The following is an 11118-nucleotide window of genomic DNA, read 5'->3' on the forward strand; positions in this document are numbered from 1 at the left end:
TTTATTTTATTTTAACATAATAATAAGCTGAAATTTTTATTCCAATATTGTATTAGGGAATAACCTGTTCCTTTACTATTTTGTTCGTCCACTTTGAATTAAATGCGATTTGGTTGGCGAAAAATAAATGTATACCGTTGTTACATTTTAGGTCCTATCCTTATAAACACATGTTTCCTTGTTTCTTTGAGTTGTTTACAGTTATATCTAAATTATAGCTGTCTATGAAATTTGAGAAAATGATGGAGTAATAGATATTGTAGTAGTGATTACAAGGATAACATTTAATATTTTATTATTACAGATTTGCAAGAACACATTCTCTAAAAAGAACGATTGGGTGCAATGCACAAAATGTCCACAATGGTATCATTGCGAGTGTGCCCACATTTCAATCAAAGATGCGGATGTCAGTGATACTTTCCAATGTCAATGGTACAACCCTATCAAGTTTAAAAAACGGCTATTTTCATAGCCACAAATCGTTTTAAAAACATTAAATGACATGAAAAATCTAGTTCCATTCTATTCTAATTACAGGGCCGTACTGAGGGCGAGGCCGGCCGCGGCCGGGGGCGCATAAATTTGGTCTCTTTGATGTTGATACGAAAAATAGTTAAAATTGCGCCTCCTTACATAAACTCTAATTAATAAAATCTCATTTAGTGAACAAAAGAGCGCTCTTTTGTTCTGTAAATGAGATAAATTGCGCCCCCTTCTCTTTAAATAAAAATTATGTCAGAGTTAAAGACACTAATATTTAATTTTTTTAAGAGGAAAAGAGCACAATTTTTCTTGCTTTCCCGAAGCGCTAAGTTGACTCGGTACGGACCTGTCTAATTCTAGTTATTTTTTAAGTTTTAAATCAGGCATTAACTTAACAAATTTAATAAAATATCATATCATTTTTAAATAGCCTGTTTAATAGGCCTAATTTGTTTCAGTTTTTAAACAACGTGATTTGTTAAATATTTGGGGAGAGTGGTCTAAAATATCCCCCTTTTCAAAAAATGATATAATCAACTAGCCTCGCACACACAAACCTAAAAACAATTCTGTTTAGGATATTTAATTTATGCTCTACAATTTGTTATCTGAAAATTAAAGGTGCATATATGCCGTACGTTAAGAAGCAACCGATAAAAAGAGAGATGCCAGGGGCCCATTTCACCCTAGTGTTAGCCTAAAATGGTTTCCTTATTTAATTCCTGTATAAAACCCGAGTTTTAATCAAAAACTGACAGTTACTTATATTTTAATAATAAATAACTATCTGTTTCTTAACCATATTAGAAATTTGACACTCGAAGTAAACTCAATTGAGTCAGAATGTGCTCAAATCTCTTCTGTAACTGAGTCATAGGAACTACTACAGCATAACAACATGTGTACAGGTGGGATGAGAGATTATCTAAGATATATGAATCGATGTATACAAAAACGTTTTAAGTCATAAAAACTATTTTTAAGTCAGACAACTTTAACTATGTATAACACATATAAATATCACAAATTTTGATATATTTTTTAACAAATCTAATATTTAAAGATGTCAAAAAGCACCCAAATTTTTTTTTTGAAATTATCAAAATAATAATTTTGGATTTAATAAGTTTTTTCTCGTTCCCCGAAAAAACAGTTTTTATGACTTGGAACGTTTTTGTATACATCGATTCATATGATATATCCGGTTGGGTATTATAGTGATATATTTGGTCAGATATATGATATACAATTATTCGGCATTTTGACCGGATTATTCGGTCGGATATCATATCCGGTACTCCTCTTGTTGTTACCTTTTTATAATATCTGATCAACATTTTGTTAAAAACATTATTTTCAATATTGCTTATAAAAGAATAGATTAAAAAAAATTTCAACAGTGAGGGTGGAACAGGGCTTTTTTCTTTCCGGGGATAGTTTTCTTATGGTTAGCTGAACAACATACTAATGTTAAATTTCAATAATATTTGGCTAAGCATAAGATTAGATGAGATGGGGGCCTGTCTCAACAGAGAGGCCCGTTTTAGACCACTCTCTTCTATAGATTTACAAAAAGTAGAGTATCCACGGTATAACGTTCGCCCCTATCTCCCTCCTATCCGCCCCTTCTAACAAACAAATAAACAAAACTTTTGCCTAAAGAAAAAATAATCTCTTCAAAAAAGATTCTACAAAAAATAGAGAAAAAAAGTTTTTTTGCATTTTTTTGTTTTAATTCTAAAAAATCTCCTCTATAAAATATCCAATATAAAATGTGGATATTTTTTATAATTAAAAAACTATTATGGTTTAGGCTATATTTTGAAAAATATTTTAAATAAATGATATAATAAGAATAAGAATATTCTTAATATATCATTGAATAAATTACGCATGTTTACAAAAAATAACTTATGTAAAATTATCACAGATCTAAGCGCAATGCGGGACGCGGATACGGGATTTTTATAATTGAATAGGAGTATTTCTCCCCTACACTCGATTCGTTACTACTCCGATGGCTGTAAAAACAAAAAAGAGGAAAACTATCGATGAAGCGGACAAAAAAATAATGCAAGAACTTTCAAACTTTGATAGCGAGTTATAAAAAGTTATGAATGACAGTCAATGTGAAGATACTTTATATTGCCAAAGTTTAGTAGCAATATTAAAAACTTTGAAGTTTAGTAGCAATATTAAAAACTTTACCACTTAAAAATAAAAGAATAGCTAAAATTAAAATATTGTATGAGCTCGAATTTGATGAAAAATGCGAATAAAAAATTATTTTTGTTGTTATTTGTTTTATAAACAAAGTAAAATATAAATTTTATAATTAAAAGTTTTAGTCCTTTTGAGAAGAGGTATTGTTTACTAATGTGCATTGCCAATCAACAGCCCCATCCGTATTAAAATGTTTTTTAAATTTGTTTCTAACTTTTCGAGCATCTTTAGAATGATTATTACAAGCAGAACTTGAAATACCTTGTAATCCTTGAACATCACCGATTTCTCCTCTCCATTCACCAGGTATTAATTCATTTTGACCATCCTGATCAATATAAGTATTAGGACAGTAATTATAATTAAGACTCTCTTTCCTTTTTGACATTAAAAAGTTGTGAAGTGCTGCAACAGCTTTTGTTATAAGCACAACTTTTTTTGTTGAAGCAATGAAGGTCTTCTGAAAATCCGAAATCGAGATGCAGCTATACAAAATGCATTTTCAACTGTTCTCCGCGCACGCGACAATCTGTAGTTAATTATACGTTGTTTGTACGAAAGATTTGAAAATAGATAAGGTTTCATCATATGAGGCTTTAAACCAAATGCATTATCTCCTACAAAAACATAAGGCAATATTGTTTCAGTATCTCTTATTTTACATGCTTGGGGAATGCCAAGCCTATTATTTTCAATAGCATATCCAAGTCGACTATTTGTATATACGCTACCATCACTTTACCTTCCGCTATTTCCTATATCTAATAGTGAAAATTGATATTTTGCATTGCACACTGCCAACAGAACAATACTATGTGTCTTTTTGTAGTTATAAAATGATGATTCACAGCACGCAGGAGCTTGCATAACTACATGTTTTCCATCAATAGCACCTAAGCAATGGGGAAAGTTCCATTTATTCTTAAAGTCAGTTGTTATTTGTTCCCATTGTTTTTCAGAAGATGGTGGCTCTATGTATTTATTTTCAAAAAGTGATACCCATATGGCTCTACATGTTTCACTTACTATTCTTCCAACAACTGTAGGACTCATGCGGTAGTTAATAGCTATTGTTGTCTGTGCATCACCGGTTACCAAAAAACGCATTGTAACACAAAATCTTTCTGAAGCAGATATAGAATCTCTCATATGCGTAGATTTTTTTGTCAATCAACGGACACACCCAAGACAAAAGTTCTTCCAATATCGTTGGCGACATTCGAAAATAACGAAAAAACAGTTCGTGGTCAAACAGTTTTAAATCTTTAGCAATAAGATTATATTCACCTTTTTGTTTACGATCTAAATATAATTTTCTTATCCAAAATTGCTTCTTATATTTGTTTTAAGATTTGTTTCTTTTACGCAATAAAATTTTTAAATTTAATAATTTTGTTTTCAGAAGCATACCGCGGTAATTTATTGCTACCATTTTTATAGTTGATATACACAAAATGTAGCGCGAAAAAAATTAAAGTTTCGAAATAATTCGAAATAAAGTTTCGAAATAAAGTTTCGAAAAAAAAAATAAAAAGGAAATAAAGTTTCGAAAGAAAAAAAAGAAAAAGGAAATAAAGTTTCGAAAAAATTCGCTTCGCGCGATTTTTTTCGTCGTGTGGAAAACGGCCTTCATATATTATTGTCTATTTTATACGTCATTGCATTAGGTAGATAACTTTGCACATGCGCAATATCTGAAATTGAAAACAAAAATAAAAACAACAATTAACGATTTAAAGTTTTAAACCCGGACAATTTTATGGATAAATTAGAAGGAAATAATCAATCTAAATGTGATAAAAATAAATAAGATTTTATCACAATTTTTTTAAATTATAAAAGCATTTTGAAAGAAAATTATTTCTTTTTGTGATTTACTTTACTATTGTAAGCAGTCAAGTTAATACATATAACACAAGTCTTGGACTTGGTATAAACTTTTTTAAGACGCAAGTTTCAGCTGAACACGAACCAAAAGCTATGTATTTTATGGTAAATGTAATTGGCATGTATATATGTCAGTTTTTTGACAATTTAAACCCAAAATGATTACATAGCAAATTCAATATTAAGTCAGCTTTTCGAGTTGAAGAGTTGAATGAGTAAAGGTAATTTTTTGTATTTTAAATTTTATTAATTTTGAAATTCTAATACAGTTTTTTAAATCTTAATTATTTATCTGCATAAACAGCTTAAACAGACACAGACAGGTGAACAAGATTTAAAAAGTACCAGTTTTTATTAGAATTTAATATATGATTTATGTTAAATATAAAATTTGATTTTTTTTGGTCCTTTTAAATGAAATATAGAAAAGATTTTTAAACAAGTTAAAATCTATGTTTATATTAAACCTAGAATATGTTTTCAAAGATAAAAAGTAGAAAGTTTTTCCAAAAGTTAAAAAACAATAGATTTAGTTATGTGTCCAATAATTTCAAATTATCTAAATATTATACTGATATACATTATTGGAAATGATGTATATCAGTCACTATATTTAAAATATCTTTTTAATATTGAGTACTCTTTTACGATTTTGAGTTTTGTTTTATTATTATAATACAAAACAGCCTTAAATATCAATATATATATATATGTATATATATATATATATATATATATATATATATATATATATATATATATATATATACATATATATATATATACATATATATATATATATATATATATATATATATATATATATATATATATATATATATATATATATATATATATATATATATATATATTGAGATGTAGTAATACTAGGAGATTTCGAATTTTCGAACATTAGCTGGAATAGTGCATACATTGAAAATATAAATAGCAGTAGAAATTCAACAGAACATATGTTCATTAATATAATTAATGATGAATTCTTAATTCAGCATGTTAACTTTCTAACTTTTCAACAGTCAAACACATATTTAAAAAAAATACAAGACTTGATTTTTACAAAAGATAGTAACAGAACATATAAGCTCCAATCACATATAGTCCTGATTTGTAAAAACAAGGGGCACTTAGTACTGGCATTGATACTTGAATTAAGCATAAACCGAAAGAGCAAAACATCAAAATATATGTTTGACAAAACCAGAGGAGACTACACAAAAATAGACAAAGAAAGTCCATGGTTTAGTAATAACTTTAAAGCACTAGTACGAATGAAAAAAAAGGTTTAAGACACATAAATTTAGCAAACAAATAGAAAGATGCAGAAAAATTCAATGCATACATAGCAATAACAAAATAAGTATCAAAGCCATATTAGCTAGAAAAGATTATGAAAGAAACTTGGTAATAAAATCAAAATCAAATCCAACACCTATTTATGAATATGTAAACAGTTAGAGGAATTCAATAAAAGCCATTTTGAATTCTAATAGTACTATAAGAAATAACCAGTAGGAGGTTCCAGATATCCTAAACAACCAGTTTCGCAGCGTCTTTGTAAATGAAAGCAGCATTATTTCAGAAATAGAAGATTTATTAGTAAGTCACACACTTGATCTAAATGATAAATTTATATCCTAGTTTATTAAAACATTGTACAATATCAGTGGCATTACTGCTAATGTTAATCTACAATTCACCTTACAACATAAGTAACCTACATTATATTTGCTGCACCAGTTGGGTCACCAAACTGCAAGTCTGACATTGATATAAATAAAGGTATGCAACACAAAATGACAAGGACGGTTAAGAAGCCTGAAGTACAAAGACTGTTTACAGATACTTGGTTTAACAATATTTTCAGAAAAAATACAGAGAGGAGATCTAATTCAAATATTCAAGAATTTTGATGAGACTTAAACAGAACTTTTAAACAAACCAGCATTTTCAAAATCATGCAAAGGTCACAATAAAAAATAAAACAGAGAACATACCAAGTTTAAAACAAGACATGAATTCATTATAAACAGAACATCAAATTTATGGAATAAATTCCATGTTCTGTTTATAATGAAAAAAACACATTGCCATTGAAAGTCATCAATTTAAAAACTGTAAACAGTTTCAAGATCGAATTAGACAAATATTTAGTATTTCTAAATTGTTGAAAGCTGTAAAAGTGAGTTTTTAATTAACTCGCTGTTAACACAGCTACCGTTTAAATACTACTATTACATAACTAAGTAGTTATGTAATAGTTACTACTATTACATAACTACTTAGATATAATATATAATATATATATATATATATATATATATATATATATATATATATATATATATACATATATATATATACATATATATATATATATATATATATAAAAGTATATATATATATAAAAGTATATATATATATATATACACGTATATATATATATATATATATATATATATATATATATATATATATATATAATATACATATATATATATATATATATATATATATATATATATATATATATATATATATATATATATATATATATATACATATATATATATATATATATATATATATATATATATATATATATATATATATATATATATATATATATATATATATATATATATATATATATATATATATATCTATATATAAAAGGTTTGGTCGGGAATCACACTCTTAGGCGTGCGATCACACTCTAATCTTGCGACGATTTGGCCATGGCTCTTTAGATGTTTTAAGAACATTTCAAAAAATAATCAAGCGCAAAAAGTTTTAACTGGACCGATGAGAGGCAATTACAAAAAATAAAAGCTGTCTTCGTCTTTTATAATGTTTAAATTATAATTAAGCAACACTCTTATAAATAGTAAAAACTTTTTACGTATGTTTGTTTTTTGTTATGTATGTTTTTTTTTGTTTATGTGTGTTGGTGTTCTGCCTCGGCCTCTGGCGCGATGTTGGTTCACTCGTAAGCCACTTAATATATTTGTTTGTGTTTTGTTATGTATGTTTTTGTTTTGTTTATGTGTGTTTGTGTTTCTTATATATATGTGTATGTTTGTGTTCTGAAATAATGTTGTCTAATGTTGAATCTAGCTCCTTAACTTTTAGTTTTGTTGAGCACTCTTCTTATGGGATTTATCATAGTTGATGCACATAATGCTGGCCCACTACTCTTTAGTTTGTGGACTTAAGCATGTTAAAACAAATCTTTTAAATTGCTTTAAAACAGATTTTTAGTTTTATTGCTAAGATTTAATCCCATAAAATAAGTACATTACTGAAAAGTCCTGAAGGACAAAACAATGTTGTCTACTTTTATATATATATCATACATACATAACATGTATAACATTATATATATGATATCTTTGATTGTCATATTCTTGTTATACGATTATATAAATAAGTTGAGTTTAATAAAAAGGCATCATATAAGCTAATATATGTATATATTATACGCTGTATATATAAAACTTTTTAATAATATAGATCAAAATATGTTATTAAAAAGTTTATATACTGATATTTTATTAAATCTTTTAAATATCTGTGTATGTGTGGCTCCAACAATAAGTCAACGTATTAATATAAAATTTGTTTGATAATATATACTTATAACAATTTACACTAGAAATATCAACAAAAACTTATCAAAACTCAATTAATACAAATTTAAAAAGAAGATTCTTCGCAATATTCTGGAACTTAAATTCACTATGTCAGTGTATTTTTTGAACCAATAGAATTCCTTTGTTCGTAGATTTGGCGGGTTTTTAATGTTTGTGAATATTCTTTATGTTATCCTTTGCACCAAGATGTTTTGAGAATATTCATGTTTGAGTATGTTTCCGTGTTTGTACGCATAACAATTATTTTTTTTAAATACACGCTAAAAAATTAACTTCATAACTATGTTTACTAATCAAATATTTTTATATTAGCGAATGCTTTAAAACATTCGCTGATATATAAACATTTTTATATAAAACAAATTTATATTAGCAAATCTTTTTAAAGCATTCGCCATTATAAAATCATTTAATTAGTAAAGAAGTTATGAAGTTAATTTTTTAGCGTGTATTTTAAAAACTTATTGTTATGCGGACAAATATGAAAACATACTTAAACTTGAATGTTCTCAAAACATCTATGAAGCCATGGGCAAGTTGTTGCAGCTAAATATTGTATGTGTGGTCAAGATTAGATCCACACCTTTCCCGACCAAGCCTGATATATATATATACATATAAGTATATATATATATATATATATATATATATATATATATATATATATATATATATATATATATATATATATATATATATATACACACATATATATATATATATATATATATATATATATATATTCATATATATATATATATTATATACATATATATATATATACATATATATATATATATACATATATATATATATACATATATATATATATATATACATATATATATATATACATATATATATATATATATATATACATGTATATATATATATATATATATATATACATATATATATATATATATATGCATATATATATATATACATATATATATATACATATATATATATATATATATATATATATATATATATATATATATATATATATATATATATATATATATATATATATATATATATATATATATATATATATATATATATATACAGACGTGGACAGGAAAGGCGTGCAATTGCACTCCAATCTTGACCACGCACGTAAGTGCTTATTTTTTTGAAAGCTAGACCACTGCTCTTTAGATAATATTGAAAAAAATATTTGCAGGCTAACTATAAAAAAAAAAATGTAAACAAAGGAGAAATTTAAAAAGATAAAATTAAAACTAATAGCTCTAAAGATAAATCAACTAATACAAATCTGAAAAACTCTAATAGAAAATTAAGTTTAAATATGTTTTGTAGTTACATTAAGGTTAAATAACTTATCGCTTTGGTTTGATGAGGTTCTAATTAATTTTTTTAGTACTAAGAGAATAGCAGATAAATCTTTTTTTTTTTAATGTCTAAATAAAAATATTTATATGACTTTTTTTATTTATTTATGTATTTTTATATATCGATCAAAAAAAAAGAATGCATAAACAAATAAAAAAATAATAATAAATAATTTTAATTAAACATTTAAAAAAATTAATACATTTTTTTAAAATTCTCTTAATACAAAAAATTTCAGTTATACCCTTTTCAAACCAATGCAACGAACTATAAAACTTAGATCTTTTCTAATGTCTTTATAATATTAGTCAAACTCTTTTAAATAAAAAAAAAGCTTACATCTAATTATCATTTAATAAAAAACTAACTTTATTTAAATTATCAAAAGTAATTCAAAAATATGTTTATTGAAACACAAAGGTTGTTGTCGTTTAGAAAATTAAGAATACAAATTGTTTAAAAAAAGTTATGTTCATCATTTAAAAAAAAATCCTTTTGAAATAAATACTAGTTTTATTTAATATTCTATGATTATTTAATAGTGTTTTGAAACTTTATTTAAAATCGTTTAGCTTATTGTAAACAAATTTTATCAGAAAGTTTATATAAAATAACAAAAAAAATAACTTTGTTATGTTTCTGACTATAAAATTTATGGACTCATCAAAAAAAAAGTTTATTAAAACAATCGTATTTGTTGTTGTTTATAAAATTAGTTGTAATTTAAATGTCTTTTATAGTATACAATCTTTAAATGCAATTTTTCACTTTATTACCTTATACTTTATTTAGCACATTTTTGTAACGTTTTCAAAAATCTAAAAAGCCATAGTTAAGTTGTCGCAAAAAGTAAATAAATAGGTGGTCAGGAAGAGAGTGCAATTGCAATCTTTTTTGTCCCATTTTTTATTTCTTATTTGAGTCATCCCATTCATGTGATTCAAAATGTAACTATAAGGTTTAAAAAATGATACAATGAAATGAAATGAAAGAAAATATTATTTTAAAACTCATTTCAAATTGATTAGAAGCGTGCTTCAAAATGCAACAACAATGATTAAAAAACAGTACAGTCACACTTCGAAATATTAAATCGCATGTTGGCTTCTTTTTATTAAGTTATATAATGCACCATAGTCTACTTATTGTTAGATGAAGCATACACTACTTTGAATGCTTTTTAAAGTTTTCTTTTAAATAATTGCAAGGAATAAAATCTTTATAGATCAAAATATAGTTTTATTAATAAACGCACTTTTGTAAGTAACAAACTGTCTGGTTATCCTGCAGGGCTACCAACAGGCATTTTTTTAAAGTTTTAGTTGCCCTTGGTGAAAAACATTAGAGTACACCCCTGATATATATATATATATATATATATATATATATATATATATATATATATATATATATATATATATATAAACAGTGTGGAAAATAAGTAATTAAAGGCGAGCGATCAATTTCATTGCCTAACTCGTGGAAATGACGG

The 11118-nt window shown here is 25.3% G+C and overlaps 1 protein-coding gene across 2 annotated transcripts in view; it reads left to right on the top strand.

The window, feature by feature from the left end:
- Window positions 1-4405: 4405 nt before the first annotated feature.
- LOC100197914 (uncharacterized) overlaps window positions 4406-11118 on the top strand; it is a 34888-nt gene continuing 28175 nt past the window's right edge. The window contains exon 1 of one of the 2 annotated variants that reach the window (XM_065813590.1): window positions 4406-4817. The gene's annotated coding sequence lies outside the window, so the exon portion shown is untranslated. The remainder of the gene's footprint in view (window positions 4818-11118) is intronic. The other variant, XM_065813595.1, reaches the window with a different exon arrangement.

This window comes from Hydra vulgaris, chromosome 12 (assembly GCF_038396675.1).
Source record: "Hydra vulgaris chromosome 12, alternate assembly HydraT2T_AEP".
Classification (NCBI taxonomy): domain Eukaryota; kingdom Metazoa; phylum Cnidaria; class Hydrozoa; order Anthoathecata; family Hydridae; genus Hydra; species Hydra vulgaris.